We start from the raw sequence: 20,361 nt of genomic DNA, 5'->3' as shown, positions 1-20,361 counted from the left end.
ACGGCAGCTTGTCTGCCCCGAGGCCTTCCCTGGGCAGCGTGAGGCAGTGTGGGTGTCCTCCCTTGGCGTGGGGAGTTCAGATCCGTCTCCGGGGTGAGAAGGACTGCGGAAAGACTGCCACAATGCTTGGTCCTCCCCTTGCAGACCCTGGATGCCATGGACACCATGCTGCAGGCGTTGGTGCTCAGCTCTCCTGCCTCCAGCTTCACGGAGCTGCAGACAATCTTCCAGGTCTGGCCTTGGCAAAGAGTGGGGTTCACAGGGGCTGTTCCTCAGCCTGGAGGGAAGGGAGTGTCCACTCTTGAGTGGACGGTCCCCACCCCAGGGCCATGTACAGCGCACACTGTGGGGAGTGTGCCCAGCTCCCTTGGGGCAGCCAGGGGTGGCCCACTGTGCTCTTCTGGGAGCCCGGTGTCCCCTGGTTGCAGGCAACGTGACCTCCCCTCTGCAGCCTCCCCCTGTGTCATGGCAAAGCCTTGCCCATGGCATTGCTGGGCCAGCTCTGGCCTCAGAGCTTTCCTTGCACCAGAGCAGTGGGAGGCATTTGACCCCTCTCCTTAGGCACTGCAGCGGTGGCAGCCGGTGCTGCTCTTCCCGTGCCTTGCCGTCCCTTGTACTTTCGCCCCCAGATCTGAGCGGGACAGAGACCCACCGGGACCTGCCTGTCCTGCACCGGGAGCCCAGCCCTGAAGATCTGCACTCCTGGCTTCCCAGGGGGCCGTATCCCCATTCCCTCATGGCAGACCCCCCAAGGCAGGCTCCTGCCCAAAAGCTCAGTCTTCATGGAGAGGGGACACAGGGCTCCCAGGGGAGGGGACACAGGGCTGTGTTCTCGGGGAGGGCAGGGAAAGGAGCAGACGCTGCCCTGGGGCTGGCATCTGCCTACCTGCCTGGCCACAAGGACTGTGCGAGCCTAGCCAGGACTTCAGCAGCACTGCTTCCGCTGGCACAGGCGCCAGCTCCCGGGGCACATCAGGAGTTTCTCTCCTGCCAGATGCTGCTGACCTTCACCAACTGCCAGAGCGCAGCTGCGTGTGAGCGGGCCGTGGGGAGGATTGGGAGGCTGAGCGATTTGCTGGCCAGCTGCTCCTCAGTGCAGGTAAGGAGCCAGGCACCCTCCAGCCAGGCTCTCTCCCCTTCCCTGCGCACGGGAGCAGCCTGCAGCTCAGAGATGCCTGCGAGGCAAGCCTGGGCACCAGCTGAGGCATTCAGCAAGGCTCTGTCCTGGAGCAAGGGTCTTGGTTTCTTTCTTTTTCCCCATGGTCTTCTCCGCCCAGATGCCCCTCTGCCAGGAGCCATCTCGGCCCCCAGTCCTGTGCAGGACAGGACTGCCCAAGGAGCATGGCGGGAGCCCAGGCCTGGCAGCTCTCCCTGCCCTGCTGCCCAGCTAGCTGCTTTGGGAGGGCCCTCCAAAGCGCCAGCTCACCGGGCATCCTTCCCCAGGCAGACTCTTGGGCTCAGGCCTTTGGTCGCAGCTGCTGCCCCTCAGCCCTTTTCCCTGTCGTGCCTCCCTCGCCCAGGTCTGGAGCACCTTTGTCGGACGTGATGGCAGCCCTGCCTGCCACACAGAGATGCCTATCCCCATCCTGGGACAGCTGCTGGGATGTCTCATCCTTTGCTGCTCTTGCAAGAACTGGGAGATCAGATGCGGGGCTTTGGATGCTCTTCATTACCTCTTCAGATTCATCCTGCAGCAAAAATGTAAGAGAAGCTGCGCTGGATGGCATCCCTCTGCACACAGGCATCTCCTCATATGCCTGCTTGTTTCCCCGCGTATTGCAACGGGCCCTTCTTGTGCTTGCTCGAGGCTGTCCATGAAAGTCTGCCAGCTTCCCTGACCTGCTCTGCTCCTCACAGCTGCTTCCCCTCGCATCACAGCTCTCATTTTGCTGCAGAAGCTGATCGCTTACCAGAAGTCCAGGACCTGTTTGTTGCTGCTCTCCTTCCCCACTCCCCTCAGGTCCTCTCAGAGCCCGGCTGTTTCATGGTCCCCACAGACAAAGTTATCACCGATTACCACGTCCCCAAAATAATTCTGCCCTACCGGAGAACAGCAGATCCAGCTGTGCATCACCCCGGCTGGTCCCTCCAGTGCCTGCAGAAAGAAGCTGTCCCTGACGCCCTCCAGAAATCTCCCTGACTGCTTGCCTCCCGCCATCTTGCAAGCAGGCCTCGGGGACGTTAAAGAGCCCGAGGAGAATCAGGGCATGTGACACGGAGACTTCCCCACATGCTTTCAGAAAGACTTCATTCACACCCTCTCTCTGAGCAGGGAGGTCTGCAACACACTGCCACCACGATGTCGCCAGCACTGCCTCTCCTCAGCCCCTGACCCACGTGCTCTCTCTCACACTCTCCATTGTCCCCTCTCAGAGCTGCTCCTTCAAATACAGGGCACCCCCCCGCCCCTCTTCCCCGTCTCTCCCAAACAGCTTGCATCCGTGCACAGCAGCACGCCAGCCGTGCGAGCCGCCCCCCTCGCCTCAGTTATTCCAACAACGTTGTAGTTGTGCGACTGCACGCAGAGCTCTAGTTCCTTTGAGTTTCCCAGGCCGTGAGCGTTTGCACACGTACGCTTGAGGCAGGTGCCTCTCATGCTTCTCTAGCATCCCTGGGGTCCCTCTTGTTCCCTCCGCCTGTCACCCTTTGCTTTACACCCCTGCCCACCACCTCCTCCCCGACTGTGGGTCGTGACCTCCCTCCTCAGCCATTCCTAGCTCAAAGCGCTTCGCACCATTTGGTCAGCTTGCTGGCAGAGACGACAGCTGTGTCCTACCGACTCTTCCGTGATCCCCTCCTGTTTAGGCACGACGCTGCCAGTGTATAATCCCGCGTGTCCACAGCATCGCAGGGAATGGGAAGCTGAGAACACCTCCTGGCTTACTTTGCCCAGCACCAGCAACATTGCCACGGTAATGAGCTCCTCCCTCGCTGCGCCTCTTGTCCGTGGCATCAGCCGCAGACTTGTGTGCGCAAAGGGATCCAGAGTCAGTGGGGCTGGCATAGCCTCCTCCCTGTCCCCGGTGAGAGGGTTGCCGCGGTCCCCGAGCAGGGACTGAAGAGGGCTGCACTGCAGTGCCCGAGCCGCGGCTCCAGCCCTCCCGGGCACCAGCAAGGCCTGGTTCTCTCTAGGGCCAGAACACTGTGCCCACGACCCCAAGCCTCCTCCCTCACCCTGAGGGCCCTCTCCTCTCCTGCTCCCCTGTGCAGCCATGGCAGGCCCTGCTTCCAGCTTTCCTGCGGGCACTGCTGCCAGCGCCGTGGGCCCATCTCTCGCCGGAGCTGCTCTTGCTGCTCAACTAAGCAGCACCATCAGGGCACTCGGTGGGACATGTCTTCCCTGCCTTCCTTCCTCCCGTAGGCTTTTGGAAAATATCTCCAGCCTTCTGAGAAGACTGACATCGTCCTCGTGGCCATTGAGGCCATGAGAGACTCAAGCGCCTATGACAAGGAGAAGGCGAGCAGCATCCTGCATGTGGCCATGAGAGAACCCGCCTCCTGGCTGGCGGAGGTAAGCGGCCTGTGGCTGCCCTGCTCTTGAGCCCGTTCAGGCAAGGTTCCTCCCTCCATCCCTCCCTCCCTAAGCCAGGTGCCTCAGGCACCTTGAAGCCATTTGAAACCAGCAGAGTAGGATGGGAAGGGCAGCAGCTTCAAAGGCAGCTGAGGCAATGGCTGCACTCCTGTGGCAGCACCATCCTCGCCTGTGTGCCCTGCAGGTGCCAAACATCGTCAGGGGCATCTATGAACACACGGAGTGCATCCGCACGGCATCAGCCCGGCACAGCCTGGACTTGCTGCTTCTGCTGATGACCAACCAGTGCCCCGGGGAAGTGGTCACGAGCCTGTTGAAGCTGTCTCCATCATGTGACAGGTACTGACCCCAACAGCCCCTGTGGGCTTGTTCCATGTGTGGAGAGGGGCCAGGAGACTTTCTGGCTCCCAGAGCCATGGAAAACCGCAGGACATCCCTGAGGAGCAGGGCCCTCCACCCCACCATACTTTCCAGCACTGGTGGATCGGCCAGGCCTGCAGTAGCGAAAGCTGGCCAAGCCAGCCCAGAGTCCACACCACGAGGTCCCTCCCTGCCCCACGGGGAACGCTACCTCAGCCCTCTCCCGCTTGCCCAGGCAGGGAGCCAGGCACTCCAAACGAGAGCTCTGGAAGGGTCGGGGCTGCAGGACAGCCTGCGTCCTGCGGGGCTGGCCCAGGCACGGTATGGTGGCCAAGGCAGCCCTGCTGACAGAGCACTCTGGGCCTGCAGTGCTGCTCGGGCCATGTGGGAGGTGATGCTTTCCCAGCCCCACACCGTGGAGAAGGTCTTGGGGGAGCTGCTCAGCAAGCTCCAGGACCAGCAGCTGCGCAGGACGTTCAGCTCCGACACAGAGGACGCCTGCATCCATCACTTGGCTGTGAGTGACCAGACCAGTCCTTGCTCACCCTCAGGGCTGTGCCTGTTTGCCTCTGCAGGCAAACAGGCACAGCCCTCTCCCCTCCAGTCTGCCCCCAAACAATCACCTCCTGCGGGACACACGGACACAGCCCCTTAGGGCCAGCAGGGACCTGCCCAGCACCAGGTTCCCCTGCACCAGCCATGCAGGGCCACCCTACGCTGCTTGGGCCCCGGTGCACAAGCATGAAGCCCAGGCAGCTCCTGCCTGCCCAGGCAGTGCTCTGCTTCCCGCCTGCCTGCATCCCCCTGCCCTGCTCTGCAGACTGGAAACGTGGGGCAGGGCAAGGGCTGTGGCAGGGGCAGAGACATGGCCTCTGTACCGGCTGAGCAGGCTGCAAGGCTGGGCACAGGAGACACTCGCCACCACTCGCGTGCCGTGCCTCCTTTGTGCCACCTCTTTGTGCCTCTCGATCGCTCCTCAGAGGCATTGAGAGGAGGAGGCTGCCGATGCTCAGAGGACAGGAGGAGCCGGCACAGACAACCATGTGGTGGCTTGGCCTGGGCTGGAAGTCAGGAGGTGGGGTGATGGCTCCAAATGCCCTCGCTGTCCCCTTCATGGGCCCCAGGGTCCTTCAGGCTCAGACCTTGCTGCTGCAGCACAAGGAGAAAGGCTCCCTCAGCCCCTGCAGGAGCTCTCGCTCCTGGCACATCCCCATGGTGCCAGGCAGGAGTTGCTGCTCCGCACCGAGGCAAGCCGTTGCCAAACTGCCTCAGTCGAGGGAGCACTGTCCCCAGAAGAAGCGTCCTGCTGAGAGGCGGAGGATGAGCCAGGGCCCGGGGCCCAGCGGGTGCTACGGGCTGACTCTGGGGCCTGGAGCAGCGGGCCTCTGTCATGAACGTCTCGCAGCTCGCTCGTTGCCAGCTTGCCGTGGGGGTCCGCAGCGTGCTGCCATGGAGGGGCCTGGTGGCTGCCTGGGGAGCTTTGCAGGCCCTGTGGGCTACCAACCCATCTGCTGCCCGTTTGGGCCAGCTGGAAAAGGGGGTGGCTGAGCAGGGGACATGGAGCCTTTGTTCTCCTGCCCTAGTTTCCCTATCCTCTGCTATCCCCGTGTCCAGAGATGCCCACCAGAGCGCCCATGGCCACCACCCGCCAGGAGGCTGGCGCAGGGATTCCTGTGCCACCACCTGCCAGGAAGCCGGGCGGGAGGCTGGTGCCTAGCGGCCAGAGCATTTTTGCCAGGGTGCTCTTTCAGCGCTTCACAAAAAGGAAATTCTGTGCTCCATACAGGCAAGTAAAATGCTGGTCCTGCTGCTGGACATCATGGAGACCCAGCAGAATGCCAACACTGACAACAAGATGAAGGCCCTGCTTGTCTTCAGAAACGTGCTGGGTCACATGAAGAGGGAGGAGGCCAGCCCCACCGCGCTGCAGCTGGCGGAGAAGCTCCTGCCGCTCTTTGATGATGTAAGGCTGCTGTGGGAGCCGGAGCCCCACTGATGGGCCCTCTGCAAGGACAAGTGCCCATCAGCCCAGCCCCGTGGCAGCACTTGGGCAGGCCTCTTCCCCTCCTCATGCCCCTGGGCTCTTGTGGGGATGGCTTCTGGGCTCTGCAGCCCAGCACCGCTTCTCCCTGGCAGGCTGATGCCTCCGGGCCACCCGACCCCCCCGTGCTGGGGCCCAGCCCAGCCCCCATTGAAAGCATCTGCAGGCCAAGAGCCGCTCTCAGATGTGCGAGGCCTGCCCCAGCAGCGCTGCCAGGCAGGACCGGATGTTCTCACCGGGTGCCATGGCAAGGGGCTGAGGCTGAGCCGGCGATATGTGCCCGGGAGGCACTGCTGAGGGCCAGCCCGGTCTCCGCCTCATCCTCTCCCTGGGCAGCTCTGCGCTGGTGCAGCTGGCGTGGCTGTCGGTGAATGCTGGGGGGGTGGCACAGGCACCGCCTGATGGAAACCACTTGCGTGGCCCTTCATGGGCCTGGGGCCATTCAGCCACGGCTGTAGGTCTGGCCCTCAGCTCCTGTGTGCAGGACCTGACTCCAGAGCCCCTCCCCTCCTGTCAGCCACGCTAACACCCTTGCTCCGGGAGCGGCTGTTGCTCAGGTCCTCCTGTCCTCCTCCTGTCCTGCCAGGAGTCCAGCCAGCTGCGAGAGCTCTCCATCTGCCTCTTCAAAGACGTGATGCAGCTGGTGGTGGGGAACGACGAGCAGCAGATGAAGAAGAACGTGCAGAGAAGCCTGCTCCCACTGTTCTTCCACATGAGTGACCAGACCGAGAGCGTGGCCAAGGTACAGCTTGCAAAGATGCCCAGTGACGCGAGGAAGGGCGTGCTAGCACCGCAGGGGTGGCCTGGGCATCAGGGAGGGGCAAGGGCTGCTGGCAGCTGGACTCTTGGAGCCTGTGTCACCTCAGGGTCCAGCTGCCTGAGACTCTGAGGACAGGGCAGAGCTCCCCTCTTTCTCTGCACCGGTCCCACCACGGCCTTCCTCCTCCCTCTGTGCCTCCTGCTGCAGAGGAGGACAGGGAGGTGGGGTCCCCTCCCATCCCGCCTCCTCCAGCGCACCCCAGAGGAAGGGTCCTAGCACACCCGGCGCAAGGAGGGGCGGAGAAGCTGGCGCAAACATTTCCCACACCTGCCCCCCAGCAGGGCTCAGCAGCAGCCCATGGCCACCAAGGCCTGAACACGAGCGTCCCTCGAGGCTTCCCAGCTGTCCCTGCAGGTGTTTGGAGGCCAGGGCTTTGAGCCCTGGTCCCTGTCCCACAGTCCTTGGCCACAATCCCACCAAGCCCTGTCCCCCTCTGCAGGCCTCTCAGAAAGCCCTCCTCGTTGCTGCAAAGCTGCTGAAGTGGAAACAGCTCAAGCACCGGACGCAGGCACAGCAGACAGGGAGAATTGGGGAGTGCTTGGTGAGGATGACCCCCAAGCCCCGGGCCCGGGCTGGACGAGGGCTGCCCCCTGTGCCTCGCCAGCCCTGCTCCGGCCTGGAGCCTGCCGACTGGAGCTGCACCCTCCTTCCCTGCTCTCAGCACAGAGCCCCCGGGGGCTCTTCTCCAGGCCCCTCTCCCCTCCCCTCCCCGCCGTCAGGATGTTGAAGGAGACCCTAGCCCAGCTGGGCCCAGGCAGTGGGGCAGAGAGCTCTCAGGGCCTCCAGACCCCGCTCTGCCTGCGGCTGTCTCTGAAGCTCGGCCCCACAGCGCTGCTGGCTGGGAGACGGGAATGGCCTGCGGTGCAAGGGGGATAGGGGTGCTGGGAGGAGGGACCGGCTGGGCTGACTGGGGAGGGTCTGTGCCAGCCCCATTTCCATTTGTGCTCTCTCCAGCTGGTGCGGGACAGGAGCAGAGCTGAAGAATACCTGAGTCAGAGCCTGCCGTACTTGAAGGATGCTCAGGTCACCTTGCGAGAGGTGGCCGTGAGGTTCATTGGTGAGCCACAGCCCCCGGGGTCCCCCTTTTGGCAGCCTGGCCCCAGTCCCAGCTGCTGCTTTGGCAGCAAGGGGCAGCCCTGTGGCTGCCAGAGCCCCGACTGCCCCGCGCAGGGCCTGGGCAGCCAGGGGCTCTGTGCCTCCCTCTCCCAGCCCTGCCCATGCAGGTGGGCTTGGTGGCAGCCTTGCTCAGTCCCACCCTGCCTCGGGTACTGTCCTTCCCTGGGGTCCCCCTGCTGAGGGGGAGGAGGGTGTGCAGCCGAACCAGCAGAGCCGGGAGCTGTGCTGCTGGGAGCGTGCTGGGGAGCGGGAGGTCTGACGGAGCGCTGTGCCTAGGGCTTGCCGTGCGGCACCTGAGGAACCAAAGCGAGGAGAGGCTGGCTGAGATCTGCAACGGTGAGTAAGGGGCAGCACTGTGTGTGCCGGGGCTGGTGGGGCAGGGGACAGAGCGTGGGCAGTGTGCTGCTATGCCTTGCCCTGCCCTGCCCCGGGGAAACGCTTCGAGGAGGGCATAGTAACATCTCAGGGGCAGTTGGGGCATTCCTGAGCAGCAGCTGCCAGCTGATCCATTTGTCCCACCTGCTCCTCTCGGCCAGGGAAAGAGACAGGTGGGGCTGGCATGGTCTGGAGCAGATGCCTGGGCGGGGCTCTGCAGACAGGTGGCTTTCAGCTCTGTTATCTTTCCTTCTGTTGCAGCCCTCCAGCTTTTGGAGAAAGACCCCGAAGCCTCCGTCTCGTCCCTGGCAGCTGAGACCGTGCTGACCCTGAGATCTCCAAGGGAGCAGCCAACATCAGGATGGACCCTGTGGGCACTGTGCTGCTGGCCCTGCAAAGCCAGGCAGAAGCGAAGGTCTCTTCAAGAAAGTGGCTCTTTTTGATTAAAGCTGGAACCACAAGGCCAAGGCCATAGTGTCCTTCACACGGGAACCACCCTGAGCAGACAGTGTTGTTCCGGCCTCTACCACTGTGTGCAGGACAGCTCACCCCTCAGCACACCCTGGCCCCATTACTGTTTTAGAATGTCAGTGAACTCTGCCTGTTCACCTCCTCTGGGAGTCTTCACTCTAGGCAGGCAGAGGGCAGAGGGCAAAAGGCAAAAGGCAGACCCCAAAGGGTCCAGGATTGTCCTGAGAGCTGCCTGATGCCCAGGCTTTGCAGCAGCCCACGGCAGCACAGCGCACACTGCCCCAGGGTGTCCGTGCAACAAAGCCCCAGCTGCCCTGCTGGACTGCCAATCCTGGAGGTTTCATGCTGGTGTTCAGACGTGGCCGTCTACATCTGGCATGCTCTGGGCTTGCCCATCCTTGCCCATGAGCCAGGGGAGAAGTTTCCCTGTGGAGAGGGAAGAGCTGTGCCCCCAGGGGCACCCTGCCCCACCTCTTCTGGGCTGCTGGGGCTGTGCTGCCAGCCCTTTGGGCAGTGGGCTGCTCTGGCCTTCTCCCGTCACAGCAGCAGCAGCTGTCCCCTGCCCCCGACACGTCCTGCTCGCCGATGCGACAGCATTGGCCAGACCCCAAAGGCCGCCGTTTCCCCAGCAGCTGCCAGGGATGAGCAGAGCACTGCATCCACAGGACAAGGCCAGGCCGAGCCCGGGGCCATCAGCCAGGCTGTGGGGCCAGGGTGCGCCACGCTCCCACAGCCACCTCCCCAAGGGCTGGGAGGAGGGAGAACACCAAATCCCCAGCAGGACAGAGCTCCTCACCGCCCCTGGCCAGCAGCTCCCCTCTCTGGGGCCAAGCCCAGGCCGTCCCCAAGAGTCCCCGGGAAACCTCTCCGCCCTGCTCCGCACCCAGCACCCTGCGATACAGGGGCACGGTGCTGAAGGACAGATGTGGGCCGGCCGGGGGCACGCAGCCAGGATGGGCCGCAAGAAGGGTAACCCCAGCTTCAGCTGCCCTGTGGGCCGCCGGCCACTCTGGCAGGACCACAGCAGCCATGGCCGTCACATCCCATAGCCCGGGCTGCTGCTGCCGGGGCCCTCGGGCAGTGTCGTCCCTCCTCGGGGCCCAGAGAGACGAGGACCCGCACCAGGACACGGCCCCTGTGCCCCTTCAGTCTTTCAGGGCTGAGCCCTGGAGCTGCACTGCAGGAGACGCCCAAGCACTGCAGGGATGGTCCCTCCCGGCAGCCCAGGGCTGACGGCCTGGCCCAGGTAGGCCAGGAGACAGAGCTGGGAATGGCACCCGCTGTTTTGGTTTAAGCCCAGCCGGCAGCTCAGCACCACACAGCTGCTCGCTCACTCCCCACTCAGGGGGATGGGGGAGAGAATCAGAAAATTAAAAGGGAGAAAACTCGTGGGCTGAGAGAAAGACAGTTTAATAGGTAAAGCAAAAGCCGTGCGTACAAACAAAGCAAAACGAGGAATTCCTTCGCTACTTCCCATTGGCAGGTAGGTGTTCAGCCATCTCCAGGGAAGCAGGGCTCCATCACGCATAACGGTTACTTGGGAAGACAAGCACTGTAACTCCAGACTTCCCCCCTTCCTCCTTCCTCCCCCAGCTTTTATTGCTGTGCTCAGCGTCGACACCCTGTGACGTAGAACATCGCGCTGGTCAGTTGAGGTCAGCTGTCCCAGCTGTGTCCCCTGCCAGCTTCTTGGACACCCCCAGGCTCCTCGCTGGCCGGGCAGCGTGAGCAGCAGCAAAGGCCTGGACGCTGTGTAAGCACTGTGCAGCGATAACGGAAACATCCCTGTTATCAACACTGTTTTCAGCACAAATCCAAAGCATAGCCCCATAGCAGTTACTACGAGGAAAATTAACTCTCTCTCAGCCAAAACCAGCGCCCCCGCCCAGCTGCTGGGATGGGGACTACAGCTGCCCGCATGCCATTGGGGGTGAAGGACTACAGGCGAGCCGAAGAGGGAGGGGTATGAGGCAAAGCCGTGCTCACAAACCCTGTTCCAAAACAACCCGTATGTGCAGTTTCTGAGGCAAAACCGAGGCAGAAGACAGCTTTCTTGGAAGCAGTCATGCGCCGGTGACTTTGCCTCGTGAGGTGTCTGATCAAGTGGACAACCCTGAGGGCAATTTTCTGCTGTACCTCGCACAGTTGCAAGTCAAGCACTTTGCTTAGCCGTGTTCATGATGATAATGCCCTAAACGCACGCTCGCAAGGCTCTGAAATTCAAAGCAGCATCTTCCTACCTTATAACCTGAAGCAGTAGCGCACATGCACCTGTGATTTCCAAGTTGTTGGTGGATGATAGGAGGAATTCCCACGCAGCAGGACGCAGAAAAGGCAAGTCTTTATTCTTCATCGTTACTCAAACGGATCCATTTTTTTTTAATCGTGCCTTGTGAGGATATATATAAGGATAGAACAGGATCATAGAACATAAGACGCTGGAAAGTGCAGAAAATCTTGGACTACCTTCCGCTTGCCCCCGGCTAAGGGTTATCTTTCTGTATTTGCAATCCCCAAAAAGCCATGCGTCTGGAGATCAGGGCATGCTAAAGCAGCAGGAAAGGCTTAGTTTGGCCCCTCACAAGACACTTGTTTTTCAGACTTACCAAAAAGGAAACTGGTACGTCGAGGAAGAAGTGCCCCTCTAGCCCATGGGGGTTTTGCTACTGCATGGGTTGCATGCTAGCCTGCTTTCCAGCGCTTTCTCCTATGACCATTTTTTTGCAGAAACAGAGGCCTTTGGGACCAGATGCTGCACATCCTGAAGTCCTCGATTGTTATGCTGGTTGCCTGTTGGGATCACCCTGCATGGCTCGACCTTATGGAGAAGGAGCTGTGGCGTTGATCTGCATGGCTCGACCTTAAGGAGAAGGAGCTGTGGCACTGAGAAGCTGGTAAACAGCTGCATATCTGCACGGCTCGGCCTTGAGGAGAAGGAGCTGTGATAAACAACTAAGAAGAAGCGAGGAAAACAGGAACACCTGCAAGCAACAATCCTGACTGTGTGAGGGGTGCATGGACAGCACGTGATATTTTGTATATAGCCAATTGCAATGGTGTGTGTAACAAGTTGTAACCAATCATGAGTGTGTGCGCAGTGACTAAGCGAAAATTATGATATATATTGGAGTCAGACAAGACAATAAACGGCTTCGGAATATAACTCTCATAGAGTTGTGAAGTCCATCCTTCTCCTGCAACTGGTGACCCCGACGTGATACGATCTCTGGGATCTCATCGTTGAACACCAGTCGAGCGCAGAGGACGCTGCGGGAGAAGCCCGGTTGGAAGAATTGCAGTCAGCGGGACTGACGCAAGGAAAAAGAAAAAGGAATACGTTGCAACGGAGAAGCACCCAGCGAGGTGAGGTGAGCAACCGGGGCGGCATGGGGCAGAACACATCACATGAAGAAGGGGCGATGGTCAGACTCCTGCTGCACATGCTCTCTAAGAGAGGACTGAAATATGATGAATACACACTTAGAAGGCTTCTAATTTGGAGCTGAAAGAAAGGGTACCCCCCCGATCCATCTGTGGCGTTTAAGGCAGAGACGTGGGAGGAGATAGGAAAAATGTTATGGGAGCATATTGAGAAAACTGCCGCAGAGTTAGTGATGGCGTGGAAGTTGATATTAACCACATCTAAAGCCTTAAAGGCAGAGAGAAAAGCTGCAGCTGATGTGGAGGAGGCTGTTAAACTGCTTTCAACCAATCCCTTCTTAACCGAGTCAAAGGGTCCAGGACCTTCAGTGACTCCGACTGCACCTCCTGAGGTGCCAGATGCACCAGGTGAACTGGCCGCATTAGATAAGTCAGAGAAACAGATCTACGATGGTATATGTGAGGGCAAGACGGGACAAAGCTGCCCAGAACAATGTAGTCAATGTTCCTCTGTGTGCCCATGTGAAAGATTGATGGGGCGGGCTTCACCACCCCCGAAACCACCCAGACTTAACCGATCGAAAGCCGTAGTTTTGAAGCCCTCAGCCGAGCCCCTGCCACCTTTACGGACCCCGTTGCCTGATAGCAGTGATAAAGGAGAAGAGCCTGTTGTAGAGACTATAGGGAGGCAAGAGCCTAGGATGAAAGGCGACCCTAGGGAGCGGTGGAAAGACGTTTTTTTAGGAGCGATGAAAGACGAGGAAACGGAGTTACCGATGGCATTTCCTGTTAGTGTACAGCCTCACGGGCCCAATCGCTGGGACCCATTTCACTGGGACTTGATTAAGAAAGTGCGGAAGGCAGTGCAAAATTATGGCTTGCAATCACCTTTCACGCAAGCTCTATTAGATAACATATTCACGGGAATGATTCTTACACCATGGGATTGTCGGCAGATGATAGATATGTTGTTGACACGAACCCAAAGGTTATTGTGGGCAGACAGATGGTATAAACTCTGTATGCAAGAAGCCCTGAGAAACCTGGAGCGTCAAGACGGCGATCCACTCCAGAACATTACTATGGAACAAATGACAGGCCAGGGACTGTTTGTGGATGTTAGATTGCAAGCTCAGCTGCCCTTAGAAGCCTTGCAATTAGTTGGGCGACTAGCATTGAATGTGTTGCGAACAGTCCCTGAGGAGGGAAAGAGGCAACCATCTTACACTCAAATTAGACAAGGGAGAGATGAACCATATATGTCTTTTGTTGATCGTCTGAGAGACACTTTGAATAAAGTGTATACCAATGAAGAGGCAAAACTAGCACTGTTGTTGAATTTAGCGGTAGAAAATGCCAATGTAGATTGTAAAAGAATTTTGTTAGCTTTGCCAAAAGAAGCAACGTTAGTACAAATGGTAGAAGCCTGCAACAGAGTAGGCTCTGCCACGCATCAGGCAGAAACACTCGCAAGTGCCTTTGCAGCAGCAATTAAGCCATTTATAAATGGAAAAGGGGAGAAAAAAGGTTTTAATTGTGGAAAAACAGGCCATTTTAGAGCTCAGCGCAAGGCCACAAGGAAAGGACCTAGGCAGATTGAGACAGGTCATAAATCCTTCCAACAAGGACCCTTTCAGCAAGGAATAGGCCCAGCAGGAGCACCATGTGGTCAATGTCAAAAATTTGGTCATCAAGCCTCAGAACGTTGCTCGAAGTATCATCAGGATGGTATGAAATTGGGAAATGGGCGACCGAGCATGAAGGCACCCCACACGACAACACAAATGGGGAAGCACCACCAGGCTGCTTGGCAAGCCTCAGCGCCCAAACCAGAGGGAGCGCCGGAATGGACGTGGAAACAACAGTGGAAGTTACCTTATGGGACATGTTGGTTTATGATGTCCCAACTAACGCAAATGGACCATTAGGATATGGATTGAGTGCTTTGTTATTAGGACGATCTTCAGCAACAAAGCAGGGACTTTTTGTTCTCCCTGGAGTCATTGACGAAAAAGGCCATATTGTGCCAACCACTAATCCTTGGAACACACCTGTTTTTGTGATTCCAAAGAAAAGTGGAAAATGGAGACTATTACATGACTTGCGAGTAGTCAATAAGATTATAGTGGACATGGGAGCCTTGCAACCAGGGCTACCATCTCCCTGTCTGATATTGAAGTATTGGAAGCTTTTGATAATAGATCTCAAAGATTGCTTTTTTACAATCCCTCTGCATGAAGATGATGCCAAACATTTTGTATTCTCAGTCCCAAGTACAAACAAGGCGCAACTCATGCAAAGTTATCATTGGACAGTATTGCCACAAGGCATGAAAAATTCACCCACAATGTGTCAAATTTATGTAATTTGGGCTTTACAGCCAATCAGAAAAAGGTGGCCTCAATACCTCATCTATCATTATATGGATGACATATTGTTGGCCGGTGATCAATTAAATCCAGAAGAAATGATCGGGGAGCTCGTTGAGCTTTTAAGACAAAGTGGGCTGCAAGTGGCGCCAGAAAAGATACAAGCTGAAGCGCCTTGGAGGTACTTGGGGTGGATGATCACTGAAATGTCGGTGACCTCCCAGAAGGTTGAATTAAGAATTCAGATTAAAACATTAAATGATGTACAAAAATTGGTAGGAGACGTTAACTGGATTCGACCTATTTGTGGGATCACAAACCAAGATATGGAGCCCTTGATTCAGCTCTTGCGAGGGGATAGCAGGTTAAATTCTCCTCGACAATTGACCAAGGAAGCCTGGGAAGCAGTAGCAAACATTTCTGAAAAGGTAACTCAAGCATTTAGTTCTATGATAGACCCCTCGATAGGGATCACTTTGGCAGTAATCAATCACGAGCGACATCCCTATGCGCTTATAATACAGTGGATAACAAAGCTAGAATCAAAAGCGGACCCACTGAGAATTTTAGAGTGGGTCTTTTTGCCTCAGCAGCAGAGAAAAAACATCACCACAAAAGCAGAGTGTTCTGCAAATTTGATTATGAAAGAGCGCAACAGAATTATTGATATATCGGCAAAGGACCCGAAAACGATTTTGATACCATTACAACAAGAATATTTGACTTGGGCTTTGCAGCACTCTGTACCCTTGCAAACTGCATTAGCAGGATTTGAAGGTGACATTCAGATTCATTATCCATCACACAAAATGTTTACCTTTTAAAAAAAAAAAGAAACAAACATGAAGTAGAAGAAAAATCAAAGTGTAGTCAATATCCAGTTCAAGGTGCTACAGTATTTACGGATGGTGGTGGGAAAACAGGCAAGGCAGCAATAGTATGGCGAGAGCACGGAGAATGGAAAGAATGGGTACTTGTCGTGCCAGGATCAGTTCAAAAGGTAGAACTACAGGCAGTAATTGAAGCCTTTAAATTATGGTCTGAAGAACCTGTGAATATAATTACTGATTCTTTATATGTAGTTGGAGTACTCCAAAGATTGGAAGGTTCAATCCTCAGACAAGTACAGCAGGAACAGCTATATCAACAATTTTGAATGCTTTGGGTTTTATTGCAGAAAAGACGACATCCTTATTAGGTTATGCATATACGCAGCCATACCAACCTTCCAGGGGAACTGGTGGAAGGAAATGCAAGAGCTGATCGGATGACTGCCGCAGTATGGGCTGGACCTGCCCCGGACCGTTTAGGTCAAGCACAAGCCTCTCATGCTTTTTTCCATCAATCTGCCAAAGTTTTAGCGAGACAATTTAATCTAAGTGCAGGTGACGCTAGACTGATTGTCAACAAATAGGCCCAGGAATCGTGATTACAGTAAGTCCCCGAGGATTGCATTCGCTACAACTATGGCAGATGGATGTGACACATGTCGCTGACTTTGGAAGATTTAAATATGTTCATGTTTCAATTGATTGCTATTCTGCAGTAGTTTGGGCCACTGCACATGTAGGCATGTACAAAAGCATTTGCGAGCTGCATTCGCAGCCCATGGTATACCCCTACAAATTAAAACCGATAATGGTCCTTGTTATGTAGCCCAGTCAACCCAACCATTTTTTGCTCAATGCGGAGTGACGCGTGTTACTGGAATACCACATCCCCCAACTGGACAAGCTATTGTTGAACGAATGAATCATTCCCTGAAGTGTTTATTGCAAAAACAAAAAGGGGAAGAGGCTACCACACCACCCCAAGAACGTTTGAATAAAGCCTTTTATGTGTTAAATTATTTGTGTCTAGCAGAAGGAGAAACATGTAAAAGGAATGACAGGAAGTCTGTTTGAGTTAACACAAAATGTGCAAGTAAAAGTTAAAAATTTGGAAAAGAATATGTGGGAAGGACCTTTTCAACTGCAAACCTGGGGACGAGTTTATGCTTGTGTCATTACAGATTCTGGAACTTGTTGGGTACCCGCAAAATGGGTAAAACCATGGGTGAAACAGTCACCATCGTCGTCGTCGGACACATCTTGACACTATCAGGTGTCATCGCAATCTGGATGCCACCTCAGCCAAAAGAAAATGTATGGGTAAATCACACTGAAATTAGCCGTATCATGAGAGGAACATGGAAAGCTTTTAGGGCAAACCGCTCTATAACTACAAATCCTTTGGTAAGATATAATATTGGTTTTCATAGCTTTGTGCAGGCGCTTATTCCATCGCTAGGAGTAGTTTCCATCGCTAGGAGTAGTACAGCTAGAATTGTTTGCCTTGTAACGTTCTGCTATTGGCTTAAGCACAGTTGATATGTGACTGCTGGATTATGGTAAGACACCGTGTGAACAAAGCCTACGAACCAATAGACGGGGTGGCTGTGGCGCGTGCAGCATGTCTGGCCAGCGGACGCATGCGCCATAGGTTCCCTGTGCTAAAAGGTGACAACCAAGGTGTGTTCCGACACTTGCTGGCCATGTGTGTCAAAACTTGTTCCTCGGCAAATGTATAAATACCGGGATTTCCCGAAGGGCAGTGGGCCGGTGTACGGCAAGGCCACCGTTGCCTCCGTGGGGACGCCCACGTAAAGCTGGCACCTACCGACTGCTGGGCTGAGTTCACGGCACAGGATGATACAAGAATGTACAGTTGGTCCATCTTCCTCACAGTCCTTGGGTTGCGAATGATCCATCAGGTTTTGTTTATACAAAAACAAAAAGGGGGAGATGTTGGGATCACCCTGCAAGGGCTCGACCTTAAGGAGAAGGAGCTGTGGCGTTGATCTGCACGGCTCGACCTTAAGGAGAAGGAGCTGTGGCATTGAGAAGCTGGTAAACAGCTGGATATCTGCACGGCTCGGCCTTGAGGAGAAGGAGCTGTGGTAAACAACTAAGAAGCAGCAAAGGAGCACAGGAACACCTGCAAGCAGCGAATCCTGACTGTGTGAGAGGCGTGTGGACAGCGCGTGATATTTTGTACAGAGCCAATTGCAATAATGTGTGTAACAAGCTGTAACCAATCACGAGTGTGTGTGTGCAGTGGCTAAGCAAAAATTATGATATATATTGGAGTCAGACAAGACAATAAATGGCTTCGGAATATAACTCGCACAGAGTTGTGAAGTCCATCCTTCTCCCGCAAGACACTGCAACAGGTTTCCCAGAGGAACTGTGGATGCCCCATCCCTGGAAGTGTTCAAGATCAGGTTGGACAGGGCTCTGAGCAACGTGATCTAGTGGAAGATGTCCCTGCTGTGGGCAGGGCTGGAACTAGGTGTTCTTTAAAGAACCCTTCCATCACAAACCATTCAGTGATTCTGTGGTTTTGTGATACCTAGTGTGCAGGGCACAGTCCCTGTGCAGAGTGGGGCTGTTTGGGTTTGATTTTTCTAAATTCATACTCCCTTCTGCACAAACCAATTCACAAAATTAAAGACCTCTTTGCAATATGGACTAGAGCAAAGGCTCTAGCAGGGAAATGCAATACCGATGTATAAGCTGCAGTTTTTGATGTTGAGCTGTCCTGACACCTTGTTACATCCTGATTCTCTTCAGGTTTACCAGAATCACAAGAAGTGCCACACGCCATACCACTTGTGGCATTGTAACCTGGGATCAGATACGTGTAAGGGCAGGAGGGAAATGAAGGAAACCCTGTCTCTCTACCGTTGTTCCCCAGACCAGACCATTCCTCATCCTGAAGGACTTAGGCAATGGAGAGGCATATGGGAGAGCTTCAGTGCCAGGAGGGGTGCGAGCACTCTCATGAGTCTGTTCCAAGGTGTCCACATCCTTCCTGGGAGAAACCGTATTCAAACACAAGTTCTCTTTGCTGCCATCTCACCCTTCTTACTCACAGTGTACATGGAGAACAGATTAGTCTCTTTCCTCCCTTCCTGCAACATAATTTCAAATTCTGAGCTTCTCATCCCAACCCCTTTCAAGCCCTAAATGGATTCATTCTGTAAAGAGCCCCCTCCATCCCTTCAGTTGTTAATGCGACTGTCTAGCAGCACTGGATGCTCTGCAGAGCCCCACTAGACACTGGCTTCCCTTTGACCAGCAAGTGCCCTCTTTTGTGTACACTGAGCTCAAGAAGAAGTCATTTAGGTGACATTTGAGTCCCTTAAGTCCCACAGAAGACACGCAAAGGCCACAGGCACATGACTTGAATCTATGTTTGAAGAGGTGTTTATTCTGTTAAAAAAACAGCTCCCAAGAAATATTAGAATCAGTCTTCTTCTTTCTCTTTATTTTGTGGTTTCATCAGAAAAAAAAAAAAAAGAGCCCAAACTTTATAGAAAGTCTTGCCTCTTCCTCTGTATGTCAGCTAGAGTTTGCAACAGTTAAACACAGTCGTTGTTCCATGTTACTCTACGCGAAAGCACCCTTACCCCATATCAGGAAGAGCAAGCAAGGAGTGCAAGGTGAAGCACTCCTTGAGCAGAGTTAGTCTTGAAGAATGGCCTGAGAGGAGAAGCAGCTAGCTCAGTCGACAAAGGCCTGGAGGAGCAGATGTACTCATTTTGGAAACATAGAATCCTAGAATCGTTGAGGTTGGAAGAGACCTCTAAGTCCAACTCTCAACCCAACACCCCCATGCCCACTAAGCCATGTCCCGAAGTGCCATGCCTACATGTTTTTTGAACATCTCCAGTGATGGTGACTCCACCACTTCCCTGGGCAGCCTGTTCCAATGCTTGACCACTCTTTCAGTAAAGAAAGTTTTCCTAATATCTTATCTAAACTTCCCCTGGCACAACTTGAGGCCATTTCCTCTCGTCCTATCACTAGTTACTTGGGAGAAGAGACCACCACCTGCCTTGTAGTCAACCTCCTCTCAGGAGGTTGTAGAGAGCAACATGACGACATCATTGCTAGGAGGGCTGTGAGGATCTGCAGTTTCTGTTTGGTGTTACCAATCCCCTCCATCTCTGGACTCTGCAACAGAGACAAAGACACGTGAGATAATGCCAAGAAGCTTCCCTCATTGCTCAAAAAGGCGGAAAAGCAATCCACTGCACAGAGAAGAAGCTGCCTCTCTGTAACACTCAAGCAAAGGTCTCTGGTGACTACAAGTGGCACAGCAAAGACTTCTGAATGAGATGTAACACTACCCATCTTAAACAAAGCAGCTATGCAGCCACCAGCCCAGGGGCTGCACTGAGTTGAGCGGTTCAAGGACTGTTGTCTGGGTTGTTTCATGGCCAAAAAATAATGGTGGAGGTGATAACACCAATGACAAAGGAGATTATAGACCTGCAGCTGCAGAAATAAGAACATTAGGGTACAAGGGGCTGCAGGTAGAGTTCAAAGGGATGGGCCAGCTTCCACATGGGAGACACTAACGACACTTGAGCCCTCTTGCTTGGAAAGAGAGGCCTGAAGCCAGCAGAGAGGTGACAGAAGCGTCTGAAGTCGTGGTGGGTGGGGAGAAAGGGAGGAGGAATACCGCAGCTCTTGTACCACCCAGACTGTGTAAGTATCACCGCCTAAGCAACAGTAGACTCTCTGTCGTAATTATTTTCCTTTGCAACTTCACTCAGAATAAAGAATAATTGGGGACGACGTTACGCAAGTTGTTGCCTCAGTTCCTCGGTATGTCATTCCATAAGAGATGTCAAACACATTTGCTGTTCCATGTTACTGCACAGGAGAGCACCCTTAAGCCAAAACAGAAAGGGCAAGCTTGTCAGTTGCTTAGGAACCTTTCTCGGAAAGGTTGGCGGAAGAAGTTGAGAGCACTCTGCAAGGAGAAACTCAGCCGTCTGGTATGAGCTGGACGCAGGACTGCGGGAGCAACTGGGGAGACCAAGGTGGTGCCCATGACAAGAAGAGGG

This window comes from Phaethon aethereus, assembly GCF_964289735.1.
Source record: "Phaethon aethereus genome assembly, chromosome: 23".
Taxonomy (NCBI): domain Eukaryota; kingdom Metazoa; phylum Chordata; class Aves; order Phaethontiformes; family Phaethontidae; genus Phaethon; species Phaethon aethereus.
The sequence above is the reverse complement of the archived record's forward strand: the minus strand, read 5'-3'. Positions refer to the sequence as shown.